Consider the following 21,245-nt stretch of genomic DNA (forward strand, 5'->3'; position numbering starts at 1 on the left):
GAAATAAAGGGGGGGAGAAATGTTGCACTTCTAAAAGGCATGGCTCAGAAGTGGGGTTGGATCCCCGTCCTTGTCAGACATGGAACTCCACTGCCCCTCTTCCCTCTCAAGCAGCCCAAAGGGAGCAGTTTCAGAGAGGCTAGAAAAAATCTGGAGGATTAGCCACTGGGTCTATAAGATCCACCTTTGGAATGCTTATTGCCTGATTCCCGACTGGAGAAATGGGCAGGGCACGTTTATTATCCAAGGCACCACTCTGCCAGATATCATAGGCAGAGGACAGTCCCTAGGGGACAAATCTGAGGAGTTGTCAGGAGACTTGCCTTTAGGTTTTTTTGGCTTTGCCATGTGCCTTTTCGTTTACTTGCTGTGGCAAGGGGGGGAGAGGATGAGGAAATTGAAGGTGGGAGCTTTTTATGCTTTTGTGACTTGTGCCTTTGAGAGCTATCCACTTTACCAATTGCCTGTTCAATGGCCTTTACAACGGCTGGAGGCAAAGAAGGTCTGAGGCTTGCATTCTGGTTTGCCCCGTCCAAAACCCGTGGAGGAAAGGGGCTTATATTACTCCTAAGAAGCAAATATATCTGCTGCTTCTGAGGACGTATGCCTTTGTGCGCTACCCCCTTTACCAATTGCCTCTTGAATGGTGCTCATAAAGCCTGGAGGCAAAGAAAGTCTGAGGTTTGCATTCTGGGGTGCCGTTTTCATACCCACCTGAGTGGAGGAAAGGGGCTAAAACCACTCAGACACGTGAAGTCCTACAAGGATTCTGACTTGCATGGTCCCCTGCAGGGCTGTGGAGTCGGAGTCGTGGAGTTGGAGTCATGAGCAATTTTCGGTGGAGTCGGAGTCAGTAGAAATGTACCGACTCTGACTTCCAAATAAATTTTGATTGACAAGAAGCAATTTTGGGTGGAGTCGGGAGTCAGACAGTAGAAAAATAGAGGAGTCGGAGTCGGAGCTGGAGTCGAAGGTTTGGCGTACTGACTCCACAGCCCTGGTCCTCTGGGCGCCTCTGGTGGTCATCCATGACAATGCCTTCCACGCCTGGGATAGAGAAGGGATACTCACTCAAGGTGAAAGGCGGGGGAGGTGGTAAACGGCTCACCCAGAGGCGTCCCTCCTCTGATCCATGGCAATGCATCTATGGCTGCTTACTCACCTTGGAAGGTAGGGGGGGGGAAATGGCTCGCACAGAGGTGTCCGCCCCTCATCCATGGCAATGCCTTCCACGTCTGCTCACTCACGTTGGAAGGTAGGGGGGGAAACAGCTCGCACAGAGGCATCCTCTCACCCTCCAGCTCAGGGAGAATCTCCCTTGAAGTTCAATGAAGAGCCGGGTAATCTCATCTGATTCACCTCCGCAGCAGCAGCCCTGAACTGGCGCTCAGCTTGCCTCCAGAGGTCTACTGTTTTGGCCGTAGCCTTGCCGCATCCTCTTGCATCGGTTGGCTCCTCTGGTGAGGAGAGGTTGCTTCTTTCACTTTTCCCACCAGGCCCACAGACAGGGAAGGGGAGAGAGACAGAAAGAACAAAAAAGGCAGAAAGACGCTGAAAGCACAGCAAAGGGTTTTGGCTTGTTTGTTTGCAGTAAAGCGCTAAAGAGAGAAAAAACTCCTGACGGGAAAAACCAACAAAGCCTACTAGCAAAGGGTTTGTTGTTGGTTTGTTTGTTTGTCTAAGTGAAACAAAGGGAATAAAATGTGAATAGAGAGAAAAGAAACGCCTGAGGGGGAAAAAAGCCCAACTAAAGCCTACTAAGAAGCCAGAAACAAAAGATGGAGAAGCAGTGAGACATCTGCTTGGGCTGGCAGGAAAATGAAACTGAGGAGATGCTGAGAGGGATAGGAGGAGGAGCATGCAAATTAACAAGAGAGATTTCCTGCCTGGGCTAGAGGAGACTGATGATAACCCAGTGTGAGGCTATGTGGGTGAGTCTGCCAGGAAAAAAACTTTTTTCTATCCACTTTCTCCATGCCATGTATAATTTTATAAACTTTTAGCATGTCTCCTCTAACTCACCTTTTCTCTAAACTAAAAAGCTCCAAATGCTAACAACCTTTCCAAAGTTGCTCCATTTCCCTGATCATTTTGGTTGCCCTTTTCTTAACCTTTTCCAGCTCTACAATTGGTAGCCTTATCTTCTTTTAAAGCCATCCAAGTTGGTGGCCATCACTACAACTTGTGGGAGTGAATTACATAGTTTATGTACCTGTGAAGAAGTACTTTTTGTTTGTTTGTTGATGTTTTAAGATATGGTATAAACAGTTTAGGGTTGTTTTTTTCCCAGAAATGTAAAGTGGCCTAGAAATGATCTGAATGAATGAATTTAGAGCTACTAGCCAGTCACTCAGGCATTTACAGGATGTTGGTGTCTGAATAATTATTAAGATAAGGTTGCCCGTGTTTTGCTCCTCTGATCTGCATTGCTTCCCTTCATTTTATTGTACGACTGTATTTATTAAAATTACGTTATGGTTGACAAGAATTATTTAAAAATCCATCAGGGATCATGGCCTAATTTCTGGTTGCATCTCTAGGACATGCTGAATATGTAAAGCAATATTGTTGCTGTTACTCCCTTTGTTCTCCCTGCCTTATTTTTGCAGTGCCACTGTCACTACCCTCCCTCCTTACGCCATCATTGTGGCTAGTACTTGATTTGCAAGTGGCTGTGGGCAATATTGAGATGGACCAATGATCTGACGCAGTATAAGACTCCTTCCAATCTTCCTGTGTTTAATTTGTTTCAATGACATTGTAAGATAGGGTTTCTCAACATGGTGCCCTCAAAATATTGTAGGTTACAACTCCCATGATTTGACCATGCTGGCTGGGGCTGATGAAAATTGGAGTCCAGAACATCTGGATGTTGGCTGCTGTTGTCCATGCATTTGATTATTTATTCAAAAAAATTAAAATACATAATATGGCAGAAGACAGGTTATCTGTAGCATCTGGAACCTAGTGCCCAATTATACCATGTAACACCAGACAAAGAGCATTTGGCAATTTATAATTTCATCATCCCCCTCTAGGATGCACACCTTAATGTGATAAGGGGGTTTGAGAGTGTTGAAGAAGCTGAGAGCAATGCCATCAAAAGTCTAGACCAAAAGGCTAGACTCCTAGCAGGGGCACCCAAGGCGGAATGGTCAAAGCTAAGACACCAGACTAAGATGCATCCAAACTCAGGGGAAGGCAATGGTAAATCACTGAATATCTCTTACCACGAAAACCCTATGAACAGAGTATCCAAAATGCAACACGAGATAGTGCTGGAAGATGAGACCCCCAGGTCAGAAGGCACTCACTGAGCTACTGGGGAAGAACAATGGACAAGTACTAGTAATGCTGTGACTGATGACGCAGCTCGGTCAAAGCCGAAAGGAAGCCCAGAGGGTGATGCGCACAGATGCAAAAGGAGAGTCCAGAGTTGTACGGTGCACACAATAGGACCATGGAATGTGAGAAGCCAATAACTTGTTTCTTAAAAACAACATTTTTTGAGCAACCGAAAAGACAACTGTACATGTGGACATCACCAAATGGTCAATATAGGAATCAAATCGATTATATAATTGGAAGCAGAAGATGGACAAGTTCCATACTTTCTGCAAAAACAAGACCAGGAGCAAACTGCAGTACAGATCATGAACTGGTGATATCGAAAATCAGAGTAAAGCTAAAGAAGAATAAAAAGCAATCATAATGCCAAAATACAATTTAAATAACATCCCAGAAGAATATAAAGATCAAATAAGGAACAGATTTGAGGCTTTAAACATAGTTGATAGAGAACCAGAAGAACTATGGATTGAACTCAGAGACATTATCAGGGAAGAATGCAGAAAGACAATACCTCTAGTTAAAAAAAGATAAACACCCCAAAGGATGACTGAAGAAACTCTTAAAATGGTTAAAGAGAGAAGGAAAGCAAAAGCAAAAGGAGACAGAAACACGGTTAGAACCCTAAATGCAACAATACAGTGACTAGTAGGTAGCGACAAAGAGAACTATTCCAATAGTTATTGTATAGAAATAGAAGAGGACAACAAAAAGGTTAGAACAAGAACCCTATTCCAAAAGATTAGAAAAATTAAAGGGAAATTTAAACCAAGAGTAGGGATGTTGAATAATCAATAGGGGAACACACTGACTGACTGAGATAAAATAAAAGGAAGATGGAAGCAATACACTGAAGAACTCTATAAAAGAGATGCAAGGATGACAGATTCATTCATGGAGGAACCATATGATGAAGAACCAGAAATTTTGAATGAGAGGTGAAAGCTGCTCTTAAAATACTTGGAAGAAACAAATCATCAGGAACAGATGGAATACCAATAGAGTTGCTACAAGCTACTGAGACTGAATCTGACCAAATTTTGATAAAAAATTGTCAAGAAATATGGAAAACTAAACAATGGCCCACAGACTGGAAGCGTTCAATATACATCCCAATTCCAATGAAAGGAGATCCCAGGGAATGCAGTAATTATCGAAGTATTGCCTTAATATCCCATGCAAGTAAAGTAATGCTCAAGATTCTACAACAAAGGTTTTTACCATATATGGAACAAAAAATGCCAGGTGCCCAAGCTGGATTTAGAAAGGGAAGAGGTACCAGAGATCAAATCACAAACTTACGTTGGATAATGGAACGGAGCAAGGAATTTCAGAAGAAAATCACCCTGTGCTTTATAGATTACAGCAAAGCCTTTGATTGTGTAGATCATGAAAAATTATGGAATGCTTTAAAAGAGATGGGGGTGCCACAGCATCTGATTGTCCTGATGCGCAACCTATACTCTGGACAAGAGGCTACTGCAAGGACAGAATATGGAGATACCGATTGGTTCCCCATCAGAAAGAGTGTGAGACAGGGTAGTATTTTATCACCCTATTTCTTTAATCTATATGCAGAACATATACGGAAAGCAGGATTGGACCAAGATGAAGGAGATGTGAACTTTGGAGAGAGACATATCAATAATTTAAGATATGCAGATGATACCATACTACTGGCAGAAACCAGTAATGATTTGACACGAATGCTGACAAAAGTTAAAGAGGAAAGCACAAAAGCAGGACTACAGCTGAACATCAAGAAGACTAAAGTAATGGCAACAGAAGAGTTATATAACTTTAAAGTTGACAACGAGAAAATTGAACTTGTCAAGAATTATCAATACCTTGGCACAGGGATTTTATTGTTGGACCTTATTAGGAATTATAATGGTATTTCAATTTGTTATATGTTTCTCAAGATGTTTTCTTCAACCTATCGATTGACTATTTGAATTTTGCCTTGTAGCACTAAATTATGCAACCTTTTTCATGTTGTCAGCCACCTTGAGCATAGATTACTATGGAAAGGCGGCATACAATAAACCATGATAATGATGATGATTTATTTATTTATTTATTTATTCTATTTCTATGCCGCCTTTTGGCCAAATAGCCCTCAAGGCGGCTCACAAAAAAAATAAACACAAATACAAAATACATCAGAAAAAAATACAGTGCACAAAAATTTAAGTAACAAAATATTAACATTGTTAAGAAAACAATATGAACATCACACATTTGAGGAAGGGGCTCAAAACCTGCCAAGTGCCTCCTCTTCTTGTTTTCAGACATCTTTAGCAGACTCTCTGGCATCCACAGGCCTTTTCAAGTTGGATGAATTCTTTTGCGGCTCCCCAGTTCCTTATGACACTTCTCTGATTTCCTACTTCTCTGGAGTCAGCTGTGATTTTTATGTTTGCTGCACACTACTTTGATGCTTTCGTTTACCGTGAAGAAAGAAGAGTAGCTAGCAAATGGCAAGCAGTTGGCCTCGCTGACAGCCATCCTGTAGCTGATGTTAACCAAACACCCAGATGCAGAGGCTGTTGGAGAGCAAGTGATAGGCAACCTCCAAGGCAGTCGGCCCGAGCCACAGCAGCGACGGGTCGCTCTCCTCCCCCAGGTGCGGCTGCTGTGACAGTAGCCCGGGCTCTTCCTGGTTCTCAGGGGTGGCCTGGCTGAGGGCACGGTAGGTGCTGAGGCTGCCACCCAGCAAGGCCAGGGCACTGAGTGCCATGTAAGTGCGCAAGCTGGGCCAAGGGAAGCGCTCCAGGAAGAGCAGCGGCATCATGGCAGCCTGGCGGGCTCTAGCCCGGGCTCCCTTAATGCTGCTGCTGCTGCTGCTGCTGCTGCTGATTTCAGGCAGAAGACTTTTTCAGCTCTACCTAGAGATGCCAGGGATTCAATCTGGGACTTTTCCTGTGCAAAGCATCTGCAATACTGAGCTATAGCTCTTCCCCAAAGTGTCTGGTTTTTCTGCTATGAGCTATAAGTATGGCTTGATTATTCTAGTAATAAATCCAATCAGCTTGGAAATACTGTGATATCATGTGGGGAATTCAGAACTTCTTGCTCCAGTTGCATTACTACCCAAAGAGCATTCATGCTTCTGTTGGACTTCCCTTATATTATCTATCTTGTCCTATATTTTTCCCTAAGTGACAGGAATGCAATGGCTACAACAATGGGGGTAGAGGCAGTCATTCATTGGCGATCACTCATGGCCGAGTAAGATTGTCTACCAAAATAAGGTCTTTAAAAGTGGGCCCATAAGTGACTGTGGAAGCCAATTCTGGATCCACACAGCCTCCCACAATGAGGACATAGGTTTCCAGATGGAAGTGGTCATGATGAGGATTTGTTTGATGTGCCTTCTGCTTAACTTGTTTGGCCCGTTCACCCTGCTTATTCGGAGTCCGTAGCACCTTTGATAATAGCCACTCCATTTGGGACGTTCATGGGCCAAGACTTCCCAGTTCTTGATGCTCACGTTAATTTTTTTTAGATTCGCTTTAAGAACATCTTTAAACCTCTTTTGCTGTCCACCAATATTCCGTTTTCCATACTTAAGTTGGAAGTAAAGTAGCTGCTTTGGAAAACTGTGATCAGGCATTCAAACAACATGGCCAGTCCAGCGAAGTTGATGTTGAAGGATCATTGTTTCAACACTGGTAGTCTTTGCTTCTTCCAAAACGCTAACATTAGTCTGTCTGTCTTCTCAAGTAATTTGCAGAATTTTCTGGAGGCAGCGTTGGTGGAATCTTTCAAGAAGATGGGAGTGGCTTTTATAAATGGTCCGTGTTTCACAGGCATACAGTGAGGTTGGTAGTACAATGGCTTTGTAAATAAGCATTTTGGTCTCCCTGCGAATATCCCAATCCTCGAACACTCTATGCTTCATTCGGGAGAATGCGGTACTTGCAGAGCTCAGACAATGTTGAATTTCAGCATGATGTCAGGTTTTACAGAGAGATGACTGCCAAGATAAGGGAAGTGATAAACATTCTCTAGTGTCACACCATTAAGTTGGATTGATGGTGCTACAGAGGAACTAGTTTGCACCTGTTGATGAAGCACTTTGGTTTTTTTAATATGATGACTGCTGGACAGATCACCAATTAATTCGATCCAATATGGCCATTAATATTGTTCCTCAACATAGGTTCCAAGGAAGAAAACCAAGGTATAAAATGAACAGCTCCACTGGTTGCCCATTTGTTACCGGACACAATTCAAGGTGCTGGTTTTGACCTATAAAGCCCTATACGGCTTAGGTCCAGGCTATCTGTCGGAGCGTCTCTCCCCCTATGAACCAGTCCGGACTTTAAGATCTTCCAGCGAGATCCTTCTTTCCACTCCTCCTTTTTCGCAAGTCTCTTTTACAGAGACACAGAATAGGGCTTTTTCGATCGCTTCCCCTAATCTGTGGAACTCTCTTCCTAGCGAGGTTCGGCTGGCCCCTTCATTATTGGCCTTTTGTGCACAGGTGAAGACTGTTTTATTCAGACGGGCTTTTAACTACAGTAGTTAATTTTAACTTACATTGTATTTAATTTATTTAATCTGTTCAATTTGAATACTGTGATGTTTTTAACTGTCTCTGTGTTTTTTAATGTAAGCCCCCTGAGTTCCTTGGAAAATAGGGCGGGGTATAAAAATTTTAAATAAATAAAATAAACATCCATGCCCTTCAAGATCCTATTAAGCGAGCCTGCTTTCAAACAACTCTCAAGAAACATCTACCGACGGAACTCCCTGAAAATGTCGAGGAACATTGGATTAAGCTGAAGACATCCATTATTGTAGCATGTGAACAAACTATTGGATACCAAGACATTAACTGTGCTGCTAAAAAAAAAAAAACTATGCCAGTGCAAACGCCGAGTTCCAAAGAAGAACTAGAGAACACCTGGTGGATAAAGAAAGCTCAAGAAATCCAGCACTTCGCAGATGCTCATGATGCATGGGGCTTTTTTAAAGCCACAAAGACCATCTATGGACCAACAAATTACGGTACAAATCCCTTACGTTCAATGGATGGTACCAAACTTCTTAAGGATAAAGAGTCTATTGCCCTACACTGGAAAGAGCATTACCACGACATCCTTAATCATAACTCTAATGGTAGAGGCAGTCGCATCACTCCAGGTGTATGTTAAGTGATAATGGTTGAAGTGCAAATGTGTAAATACTAGGCGGTCTAAGCGCAAAAAGAATCTGGCTATTTTCCATGTTGAGTTGGTGTGGTCCAACTGACTCACACAAGAAGTGGATGTGATTTGGTAAGCTTAATATACCTTGTTTTTAAGGATTATATATTTTTTATCCTTTGCCAATGTAGTGGAAAATATGCATGTTATATCAGTTATTTTACCAAATTGTGCACATTTACATTTTAATCTTTTCAAAAAAATGTTTTAAAGTAAACAAATGCTTATTTTACTTTCAAATTGTATTCTAATTAGACGAATCCTATATAGAATGACTACTGAAAATTAATGTATAATCTTAACAATACTCTGTTGAATCAATCACAATCAAATGCTAAGTGGTTTAATGCTGCTCAGAGGCAGGAATTTGATTCCTGATTGTAATGGATCCATAAGTAATTAAGCATTTAACTACTTACAGATGAAAAGGAGTCCATATTTTCTGATAGATTTCTTAACAGTCTGAGTAAGAAAGTTTATTTTACCCCTACCAATAAGACGTTGCTGAAAAGTAAAGTTTTGGTTTTTCAGCTCAATTTTATACTAGGTTTTCTTGTATCCTGTGGTTTTTATAAAGATTGAAAAATATAGTTTATTTTGGATTTAGATAAAACAATTATGACAAAACAGAAAGACAGGACTGGAGACCGGATTGCTCATCAAACCCTTTAAAAAGTCAAATACAAATATAAATCAGTCTAGCTAGGTTGTAATCTTCCCTCCACCCGCCCCCATATTGATGACAGTGGGATGGGATTATGATGCATCACAGTGAATGCCTATGATTCCAAAATAAACTGTGTTTTTCTATATATCCTCTTTGCTGACAGAGCAGTATTAGGAATTTGGGGGTGGGGTAGGGGTAGAGTATGCTGTGGCAAAGGCTTGACCTCTACCCAAGTTGCCAGTAAGCTATGATCAGAAGAAAGACCCAAAATGGGGTATTTCAAGGGCATCAGAGGCTTTGGATGCAATGTCCTGTAGTTCTTCCAAGGGGGGCAGTTCTTCCCTCCTCAGTCCTGGATTTGGCTTGGCAAAAGTGGATGAAAAACTGGCCACCACCACTACCTTCTGCTCTAACCAGCAGGAGCTGGCAGGTTTTTGGATAAGGTGGTAGTGTACTAGAGTTCTATGGGGCTACTTTGTAAATGAATAATGGAAACACAATTACAATCTTGAGGGTTTTGGAAGTTAAAATTAGATAGCAAAAATGTCAACAACAATAAAACATATCCCAACAGAATATAACATATGTTTTCAGAACATAGCAATTCCCAACAAGGCGCTAGCGCAGAAGCTGCTTGCAGAAAAGTCCAGGATAAGAAGATCAGGGGTTCCCATACCCAAAAACCTTAAAGCTCTGAATAAAATACAAGATAAACACAAATACACAAAGCCACTAAAAGGAATTTACTCTTCCATTCCCTCCTACAAACACAAATTTAAATCCTATTCACTAACAGGCAAAAAAACTTGCAGTTTAAGAACATACCAACAGCCAACAGATATATCTGTCAAACTTTAAAAAGCAGGTAAATTGCGCAGCTATAGTGAATGCACCAGGGGAGCAGGAGACCTGACCTCCTCGCTGAGATATTGTACTACCCTACAAATTTGTCAAAATGCAAACACAATTTGGGTTGGTCTTTCACAATCCAATCCACTTCCGGTGTAGCTTGGAAAAAGTTGGTAATATGTGCCTCTGAGCATATGGTGAGTGGTGGTAACACCTGTCATCTCCAAAGATGGAGAATTACATTTTTGTATGTTTGTTGGAGTTCTTCTTTGCTTCTTTTCTGTGTTACTACTGTTTGTACAGAGAATCTAACCTAGAAAATTATATTTCTCTCATTATTCATCGAAGAAATCTGAAGAAGGCTAGGACTGGGGAGGGCAGCTATGAGAGGTCCTCAAATGCAAAGATGTATCACTGAACACCAAAGTCAGGATCATTCAGACCATGTTATTCCTGATCTCTATGTATAGATGTGAAAGTTGGACAGTGAAAAAGGCGGATAAGAGAAAAATCAACTCATTTGAAATGTGGTGCTGGAGAAGAGCTTTGCGCATACCATGGACTGAGAAAAAGACAAATAATTGGGTGTTAGAACAAATTAAACCAGAACTGTCACTAGAAGCTAAAATGATGAAACCGAGGTTATCATACTTTGGACACATCATGAGAAGACACAATTCACTAGAAAAGACAATAATGCTGGGCAAAACAGAAGGGAGTAGAAAAAGAGGAAGGCCAAACAAGAGATGGATTGATTACATAAAAGAAGCCACAGACCTGAACTTACAAGATCTGAATAGGCTGGCTCGTGACTAGGGTTGCCAGGTCCATGGCCTGAGATTGATCCTGTATCTTTAGGAGAAGAGAAAATCAGCCAAGTGCAGGTGTTCTTGCAACTCTGTAATGGGAAAAACCACAAGGTGGAATTCTCCCTCCCCACTCCACAACTTTTAAAGATACAGAAGACCTCTGGGAGGCCGGGCCTGGCAACCAAGAGGTCTTCTGTATCTTTAAAAGTTGTGGAGGGGGGAGGGAGAATTCCACCTTTTGGTTTTTCCCATTACAGAGTTGCAAGAACACGTGCACTTGGCTGACTTTCTCTTCTCCTAAAGATACAGGATCAGTCTCAGGCCAAGAACCTGACAACCCTATTTGTGACAGATGCTCTTGGAGGTCACTGATTCATAGGGTCACCCTAAGTCATAATCGACTTGAAGGCACATAACAACAACAACAACAACAATGTCAAAGCCTTTTTATTGGTCAATGTCTTATGATGGTGAAGATAGCCTTTTTTGTAGCAAACTGGAGGTTATGCGCTATTTCTATTTTGAGTGCATTGAATCTGAAAGTGCAGTTTGATGTAAAATCAGACTGATTACAATATGTTGCTACTTAAGCAATGACTCTAGCTGTTGGAAAAAACAAACTTGGCCTGCCCAAGATGCATGTTTTCAGCCTGCTGTGCTTAAACTACTCCACTTAAGGAAAGGTGGGCATGGTCAATTAAAAACATAGAACATACCTAGAATTTTGCTAGAATATATTTCACTTCCCACTATTATCTTGTGTACCCTGAGACACTCATGCCCATTGGAAAATATTCTGCAGAACAGTCAGTGCCATTATTCCACAATTTGTAAGCGATATTCAGAGGTGGTTTACCATTGTCTTCCTGTGAGGCTGAGAGGCAGTGACTGGCCCAAGGTCACCGAGTGAACTTCATGGCTGTGTGGGGATTTGAATCCTGGTCTCCCAGGTCGTAGACCTAGGATAGGTAAAAGTGACCATGGAGGAGGAGGAGGGGGAGGGCAGGGGGAAGGAGGGGATTAGAAGGGGGGAGGGGAAAGGAGGGGTGAAGGAAGGGAGAGGGAAGGGGCATGTCAGGATGCAGGATTGGGACCCTAGCACTTCAGAGGATGAGCAGGAGATCACTTTCTCAGAGCTGGGTGAAGAGGGGGAGGGAGAACTCTCAGAGATAGTGTTGCCCAGCAACTGCAGAGGCCTTGAAACTCCAGCAGACAAAGTTACAGACACTACTCAGGAATTTCCCACGCTTACCCCCCTCACTGAGCCACAGCCATTAGACCAACAAGGAGGGGGTATTCCACTCCCTCCTCAGCCCGAATAAAGTCAGCCTGATGGGCATGACGCTCACCCCCCCTTTCTCCAATCCCAGAAACAGAATCTTCAGAAGAGGAGGGGGAGGCAGAACTTCCACCCTCACCACGAACCCGGAGAAGGGAAAAACGAGTCAGGGAGAGAGAGAGAAGGGGCAGGGAAGAAATTGTCCTAAGGCGGAGTGAGAGAATTCGTGCCAGAAAGCCCCCTTAAAAAGGAAAGGGGGGTGGGAATTCCTTGTTCTGTCAACTCTCTTGCATGTCGCAGGACACGTGTATTGTGTTGCTTCATGAGGAGACATAGTCTCTGTCTGGATATTACATTAATAAAAACTGAATTGCTTTCATCGACTGGTGTGATTCCTGAGTCCAGCCCTGGACATGACAGATTGACAGAACCACCAACTTCACCCTCAATGCTCCCACCGCTTGAACACAACAAGATGGAGAAGGGAGCAGGGGGAACAAATCCCACTTTTGAGACGGAAGAAGTGAGATGGCTGAGGACCAATGTGGCGGATTTACAGGCAGATGTTCAAACCTTGTTAGCGGCTGTCAGGACTTTGAAGACTGACAATCAGGCCCTGAGAACCACAGTAGATCAGATGCGAGCAGCCCCTCCGGCAGCTGTGGTGAAGATCCCTATAGGATTACCACCTAAATATGCGGGACAGAGTGAGCAGCTCTCTACCTTCGTGGCTCAGTGTGAATTGTATTTGGACATCAGAAACGCAGAGTTTCCCAGTGATGTTGCCAAGGTGGCGTTTGTCATTAGTCTCTTGGAAGGAGAAGCTGCCAAGTGGGTAACTCTGTACCTGGTCAGAAAGGATGGCCTTCTGGGAAGGTATAGAGACTTTATGCGAGCCATGACTGAGATGTTCCAGGACCCTCAAAGGGCGGCGACGGTGGCCAGGCAGTTGGGGGCCTTGAAGCAAGGGAAAGGAACGGTGTCAGAGTACACCAACGCTTTTAAAATTTTGTCCCAGGAAACTGGTTATAATGATGCAGCCTTGATGTTCATGTATAGGAGTGGACTGAGCTCTGAAGTCCTGGATGAATTGGCTAGAGCCTCCCCCCCAGATAATTTGCCTGGACTGATTCGGCTATGCCGACAGATCGACCATCGGTTGGAAGGAAGGCGCCTGGAAAAGAAACAGGAGGTCCAGAGATATTCGGTTTCAGCATCTCGCAGTAAGACCCTTCCGACCCCAGGAACGTCAGGCAATGTGACTGAGGGACAGGGAGGGGTCAGGCCGACGCTGTCGGAAGAAGAAAGGGAGAGGTGTCGTAAAGAACGTTTATGCTTCTATTGTTCAAAACCGGGCCATGTGGCTAGAGATTGTGTACTAAAAGGGGGAAAAACAGAGCCGGTGGGAAACTAGAGAACCCAGTCCATGTACAGGCCTGTGGACTGGGGGCTACATTGGACAAAGGGCCTCAGGTGGCAACGCCTCCTTCAAGAGGAGTCTTGGTACTGTCAATTCGGATTACAACTTCCAAAGGAGTAATGTTTAACTCCACCGCGTTAATTGATAGTGGAGCAACCACAAATTTCATTGATGCAGAGCTAGCAAAGCGTTATGGAATTTCGCAATGGAAACTGGACACCCCGTTGCCGGTGGAGACCATAGATGGGAGGCCCCTGAAAGGAGGGGGGGTAACGAGAGCAACAGAGAAATTGAAACTGCAAATCCCAGGGCATGAAGAGTTCATTTCGTTGTATGTAACAGACCTTTCGACCTTTGATGTAATCCTCGGAATGCCCTGGTTAGTCAAGCATGACCCACAGATAAAGTGGAAGGACGCTGTGGTGTGGTTCACTTCTCAGTATTGCCAGGAAAACTGTCAGGCAGAAGAAAAACCCGACACGTTGGCTGGAGCAGTGCAGGAGATTGAGCAGGTAACCCTCCCCTCGAAGTATGGAGAATTTAGAGATGTATTCGATGAAGAAGAGGCAGAGACGTTACCTCCCCACCGCCCTTATGACTGTGCGATTGATTTAGTGCCAGGAGCCAGCATTCCATCGGGAAGAGTTTATTCTCTCACAGAGAAAGAGAGAGAGGCCCTGAAGGAATTCCTGAAAAAAAACCTGAAGCGAGGATTCATACGTCCCTCACAGTCCCCCGCTGGAGCACCCCTGTTGTTCGTGAAGAAGGGGGGGAGCTCAGGCCTTGCAATGATTACCGTGCACTGAATCAAATCACCATCCCTAACAGCTATCCGCTGCCCCTGATCTCAGAGCTGCTAGACCGACTGCGCTCTGCAAAAATCTTCACGAAACTGGACTTACGAGGGGCATACAATCTGATCAGAATGAGGGAGGGCGATGAATGGAAACCAGGGTTTTTGACCTCTTATGGTCAGTTTGAATATCTGGTGATGCCATTCGGGCTTTGTGGAAGCCCAGGCGTGTTTCAAAAGTTCATGAACGACGTGTTTAGAGACCTTTTGGACACGTACGTAATCTGTTACTTAGATGATATCCTGGTGTTCTCAAAGAACCAAGAAGACCATGATCAGCATGTGAAAACTGTGTTGAGAAGACTGAGAGAGAATCATCTGTATGCTAAGCTAGAGAAATGTGGATTTCACCTCAAGTCTTTGGACTTCCTTGGGTATCGCATCTCAGCTGAAGGAGTGGAAATGGATCCAGAAAAAGTGAGTTGTATACTGGATTGGGGACAACCAGCCACTAAAAAGGATGTACAACTTTTTTGGGATTTGCCAACTACTACAGAAAGTTTATTCCAGGTTTCTCCAAGTTAACATCCCCTCTCACTGACTGCTTAAGGGGGAAGAGAAAATTTCAATGGACAGAGGACGCTGCAAGAGCCTTCGAGGAGTTGAAGGTAAAGTTTTCCTCTGAGCCCATCTTGCGCTTCGCTGACCCTACCCGCCCTTTCGTTGTGGAAGCAGATGCTTCAGACTTTGCCATCGGGGGGTTCCTCTTACAGGGGAATGGGGAACGGAGCTACACCCTTGCGCGTACTTCTCCAGAAAACTGAAGGATGCTGAGAGGAACTATACAGTGTGGGGAAAAGAGTTACTAGCCATTAAGGATTCTTTTCAAAATTGGAGGCAATACTTAGAGGGGGCTCAACATCAGATAGAAGTACGTTCAGATCACAAGAACCTGGAGAGTCTACAGACGGCCCGGAAGTTGAACCAGAGGCAGATACGTTGGTCACAGTTTTTTACCAGGTTTAACTTCAAGATTACTTACCATGCCCATGAAAAAAATCAGAGAGCAGATGCCCTGTCCATACAGCCACAATACAAAGGAGGTGAGATTGATAACCAACCCCAGTACGTGGTTCCGCCAGAGAAACTGGTGTTGGGATCATGTCAACCTTCTTGGGAAGAGGAGCTCAGAAAGGCACAAAGGGAGGATCCATGCACGCAACAGTACATTCAGGAGAGGGAACAGAGCCAGGGACCAGAAGTAAACTTCCATTGGAAAGATGGGCTGTTGTGGCGTAACACCGCCAGATATGTGCCGAAGGGTGAGCTAAGACTCAGAATCCTGCGCCAATGTCATGACTCCGTCACAGCAGGACACTTTGGCATCTTTAAGACCATACAGAATGTAGCCAAGGACTTTTGGTGGCCTCAAATGCGCAGAGACATTGAGAACTACGTAAAATCCTGTGCTGTCTGCATGTGAGCAAAAACAGAGACGGGAAGGCCTACCGGATTGTTGGAGCCCCTCCCTACTCCGAATGAACCCTGGAAAGATTTATCCATGGATTTTATAACTGATTTGCCGAGGTCCCAAGGAATGACGGCCATCCTAGTCATAGTGGATTCCCTCACAAAAATGGTGCATTTCCTCCCTTGCCCAGGGGCCTTAGAAACTAAAGAAACAGCCAAGTTGTTCATAAAGGAAATTTATCGTTTACATGGGCTGCCAAACAGTTTAGTCTCAGATCAAGGAACCCAGTTCACAGCTAAGTTTTGGAGAGCAGTTTGGAAGCAGTTGCAGACGGAGTTAAAACTTTCTTCTGCTCATCATCCTCAGACGGACGGGCAGACGGAAAGGCTGAATGCGGTCTTGGAAAGGTATTTACGTTATGTTTCGTATCAACAAAATGACTGGGTTTCCTATTTGCATTTTGCAGAGTTTGCCTATAATAACTCCTTGCATACTAGCACTGGACAGATACCCTTCTTTGCTAATTATGGGTTCCATCCCAAGGCATTCCCTAGTAGTGCATCAAATGTGCTGGTGCCTGCAGCAGGAGAATTTCTGCAGGAATTACAGGCCGTGCAGCAGGTGCTTAAACAGCAATTAAACGAGGCCAAACTAGAGTACAAAAGAATTGCTGACCAACATCGAAGAGAGGGGGCCTCCCTCCAGCCAGGAGATCAGGTGTGGCTGTCCACCCGCTTCCTTCAGATGCCAGGCAAGTGTAGGAAGCTGCAAGACAGGAAACTGGGGCCTTTTGAAGTGGAGGCACAAATCAATCCCATGGCCTATAGACTGAAATTGCCTGCTACCTTCAAAATCCATCCCGTGTTTCATCGCTCTTTGTTAACGAAAGCAGCCCCTCCCAGCGAGTTATGGCCACTGGAAGTTCCGGGAGCACCCATTCTCGTAGGGGGACAGCCGGAGTTCGAAGTGGAACAGATTCTGGATTCCAGAAGGAGGCATAATCAATTATAGTACTTAATTCACTGGAAGGGTTATGGGCCAGCTGACAGATCTGGGGGAAATGAAAGGGATGTGCATGCCCCAGATTTAGTGGAAGAATTCCATAAACAGTTTCCCCATCATCCGAAACCGACAGGTGGGGGGGCACAGCATGAGGGAGGGGATGGTGTCAGGATGCAGGATTGGGACCCTAGCACTTCAGAGGATGAGCAGGAGATCACTTTCTCAGAGCTGGGTGAAGAGGGGGAGGGAGAACTCTCAGATAGTGTTGCCCAGCGACTGCAGAGGCCTTGAAACTCCAGCAGACAAAGTTACAGACACTACTCAGGAATTTCCCACGCTTACCCCCCTCACTGAGCCAGAGCCGTTAGACCAAGAAGGAGGGGGGATTCCACTCCCTCCTCAGCCAGGGAAATGTCAGCCTGATGGGCATGACGCTCACCCCCCCTTTCTCCAATCCCAGAAACAGAATCTTCAGAAGAGGAGGGGGAGGCAGAACTTCCACCCTCAACACGAACCCGGAGAAGGGAAAAACGAGTCAGGGGGAGAGAGAGAAGGGGCGGGGAAGAAATTGTCCTAAGGCGGAGTGAGAGAATTCGTGCTGGAAAGCCCCCTTAAAAAGGAAAGGGGGGTGGGAATTCCTAGTTCTGTCAACTCTCTTGCATGTCGCAGGACACGTGTATTGTGTTGCTTCATGAGGAGACGTAGTCTCTGTCTGGATATTACATTAATAAAAACTGAATTGCTTTCATCGACTGGTGTGATTCCTGAGTCCAGCCCTGGACACGACAGGGCAAGAGGGAGGGGATAGGAGGGAGGTGGAGGGGAGGTTTTTATGGAGAAACGCAGAAACAGGAAGTATTTCACATTTACATTTCCCTGCCAGTAGCAGTCGATGGGGTGGCATTGCATACCTCTTCATTAGATTGGACCCAGTTAGTCACTTGTCCCATTTAATCTACATTTCCCTTTCTCCATAATTCTAGATGATAGTTTGAAGCATGCTGCCAATTAAATTAGCATGTATGAGAGAATATTTTTAGATATATACAATTGGTTGCCCCCCATAATGGTCAGATTTATACCTTTCACTGTAATACTAGTCACATTACAGCATATTGCATTACTACTCACATTACATTATCATAAGTATTTGAATTTGCTTATTTTCCCCTTTCCCTTTTGTAGTCTATTAGATTGTAACCCATTACTCTATTTTTTTCTTACATGTACACCCTGCATTTCTTCTGTCGTGGAATTTAAGGCAATACACATGTGGTTCTCAGGCAATCTCCTATCCAGGAACTGAGCAGACTCATGCCTGCTTTGCTTCAGCTAGGTAGTATCCTCCTATTCCTTCAGACCATTCCTAAAGAACAGATCAGGAGGACTTACTCATTGTACTCTGTGCACTGAACATTATGGGCAATAATAATAATAAATTATAATAATACATCTCATTTATATCTTGCAAATCTCGTTATGCATGGCTCATATTTGACCACAAGAGATGTACATAGCTTTCTCTCAGTGCATCTTTGAAATTAATGAGAATATGAAACCTTGCAGCTAGTGCTGCAGTTCTAGTCTCATAAGTAGACTGTCTGAGTGCCTGGCCTATAGAGCTTTGTGGTGGTAAAACAATCCAAGACTCACAACATCTGGGTCTCACGCCAACACATGATAACTTTGTTCATTACTTATGCCCTAAGAGACTAAAACCAAATCCTGCGGAACAGTCAATATACCAAAGGATTAGAAAAATGTAACTCATCCTTCATACAGATTACATGGCTATCCAACCTTCTATCCTTTGTATATATTTCCTCAACTGTCTTTGCTCAGTCATTCCATCTAATAAATATCTTTTTTTTATCTACTGAGAGACATAACAGTTTCAACTCAGCAGAATTGTTCTTCCTTAGTGGTGCCATTAGAAATGCCTTCCACTATACCTGTCCCAACAGACTCATTCACTCACTGAAGTAAAGGATTGTATTTTCCCCCTTCCATCTCTCTGTATTTAAGAAGGTGATGAGATCATTTATTGTTCTTAACTTTTAATGCAGCCTGTCAATGACTTTTTTTCTTGTTGGTTTTTCCGCTTGCTGCTGCTGCTGCAAGATCAGTAACAGCTCCAAGCTACATGATGCTAAATCAGACCACACTTCACAGAAGGAGAAAGAAAGACTTACCACAAACGAAGAAGCAGTTTAAGCAGGTTTGAGGTAATGGGGTGGGTGTGGGGGACCTAACTTTGGATAGAAAATAACAAACTTTTACTCCCTGTGTCTTTCGCATATATTGAAAAGACAGTTTGGAAAGGAAATTAGTAAAAACAAACAGAGTGTGCCAGGTTTTCTTTATCATACCTGGAGTAGGATATGCTAAATTCCACAAGATTTCGTACTGGCGCCAGGTGCTGTGCTTTGAAAAAAAATGGCACCCATAGCTGTATAAAATGTTCTTTTGGGGCTTCAAAGCCATGGCAACCCTATGTGGCACAGGGTGTACTCAATTAATTATGTGATTTTTAAATGGCATGTGCGAGGAAAAGTAAAAATAAAAAAGTTAAAGACGAAAAAGTACATTAAAATGAGAGAGAGAGAGAGAAGTAAACTGAAAGGCCTTGTTGTCTGTCTGCCAAACAGCAGTAGCAGATAAGGCCTGTAGTTGCTGTGGAAACATAGGGCTGTAGGAGCCAGAATCCAATTTCAGAAACCACAAAATCAACATAAACGTGTGCAAAAATAAAAAGGTTTGTTTGGCAAGTAATAAGGAGAAGGCTACCAATGTAAAAAACAGATGAACCAGGGTGACCTTAGCCAACTGTAAGCCATAATAATGACGGCGTCCCACATAGATTTGGCACCTCCAAAATGAGAGGTAATGAGGCACAGTCCATGTTGCCTACAGTTATCATATAATTGCTACCTTTTTAAAGAGTGAACACCAGAGTGGTGTAGAAAGAAACTTCATTAAAGCAACATTAGGAGATCTTTTATATGGCCCACATATTACAAAAATCAGAGCAAGATTTTTCAGTTATGTTGTTCAGTTTTGCCATTATAGAATTGCTTTTGCCAGTGACACATTTAGTTTGCTGACTTTGCTATACCTGGATTATAACTGAACAATGGGTTTAAACTGCAGGAAAGTTAATTTAGGTTAAACATAGAGGGGGAAAATCCAAAAGAAACTCAAAAATTAAATAAGGAGTCTAGGAAATTTTGAGGATTTATTATGGTGGTAATGGTGATATCCCCTTCTCACAGAGGTATGTATAAGGCTGGTTTGCACATAATGCTGAATTATGGTTTAGTGCTACATCAAAAAGCCTTAATATATGCCTTCTTCCCCTCCTCCCACTAGGGATGGGTGAATCTGAGGAGTTTGGTTCTGTCAGTTTCTCATTTTTCCAATCCTAAATTCGGTTCTCCACATTTCCACATCAATTTGTGAATTTTTTCCAAAAAAAATTATCCTGAAAATTCATCAGGATTTTAGTGCAAATTTCTTCTAATAAACCTATTTTTGTATGTTGCCTAATACACTCTTTTTTGCAGAGCAATGTCCCTTAGTATAATGCATTTTTGTATGTTTTCACTAATATGTGCATTTCTATGCACATTTATGCAAGTATATGTATTTTTGTACATATTACATGGCTGGAGAACTGCATTGCAAAATTCTGAGAAGTTCAAATTTGGAAGGATGGATGTTTCTATTCATGTATGGTTTCAGAAAATGTGAATTATGCATGTTTGCCTTTAAAACTGAATTGAATTTCTCCCCAGGACACTTTCTTCAAAGATTACTTACAGTTTCAAATAATCTTGGCTGAGCATCATGTGCAAAGTAGGAGTCCTGGTTTACAATAAACACTTAGTTAGCTAGTCCCAGGCTATAGTCTGAAGCAGTGTTTCTCAACTGGTGTGCCTCCAGATGTTGTTGGACCACAATTCCCATCTTTCCTGACCATTGGCAAAGCTGGCTGAGGCTGATGGCAGTTGTGGTCCAACAACATCTGGAGGCACACTGGTTGAGAAACACTGGTCTGAAGGAACATAAGGCTAGCACTTTGCTGCAGCTAAGCAAGTTTGGGTTGGGTCAGTAGCCGGATGGGAGACTGCTTGGAAACCAGATGTATGACCCCTTGGGCTTTTATGATGAAGGAAAGGCAGGATATAAATGTAATAAATAAGCCTGCATCATAACCCTTGACTTGAAGTTAGTTTGTTTTGCAACTCTCAATTGCTTGCTTTACATAGGGATTCATAGGATTAAATTGGGATTCTTTGGAACTGAAAGTGAACTTGGCTGAGGAGGAGGAGGAGGGTGAAGAGCATGGTGGAAGGTGAAGAGTTAACTCAGGCTTATACATGTGTTAACATGCA

The 21,245-nt window shown here is 43.4% G+C and overlaps 1 long non-coding RNA gene across 1 annotated transcript in view; it reads right to left on the reverse strand.

Moving 5' to 3' along the window:
* Nucleotides 1–19,231, reverse strand: part of LOC133382114 (uncharacterized) — a 46,122-nt gene extending 26,891 nt beyond the window's left edge. The window contains exon 1 of the long non-coding RNA XR_009761796.1: nt 19,044–19,231. This is a non-coding gene — a long non-coding RNA (uncharacterized LOC133382114). The remainder of the gene's footprint in view (nt 1–19,043) is intronic.
* Nucleotides 19,232–21,245: the final 2,014 nt, after the last annotated feature.

The sequence above is a fragment of the Rhineura floridana genome, chromosome 3 (genome assembly GCF_030035675.1).
Source record: "Rhineura floridana isolate rRhiFlo1 chromosome 3, rRhiFlo1.hap2, whole genome shotgun sequence".
In the NCBI taxonomy this organism is placed as follows: Eukaryota; Metazoa; Chordata; class Lepidosauria; order Squamata; family Rhineuridae; genus Rhineura; species Rhineura floridana.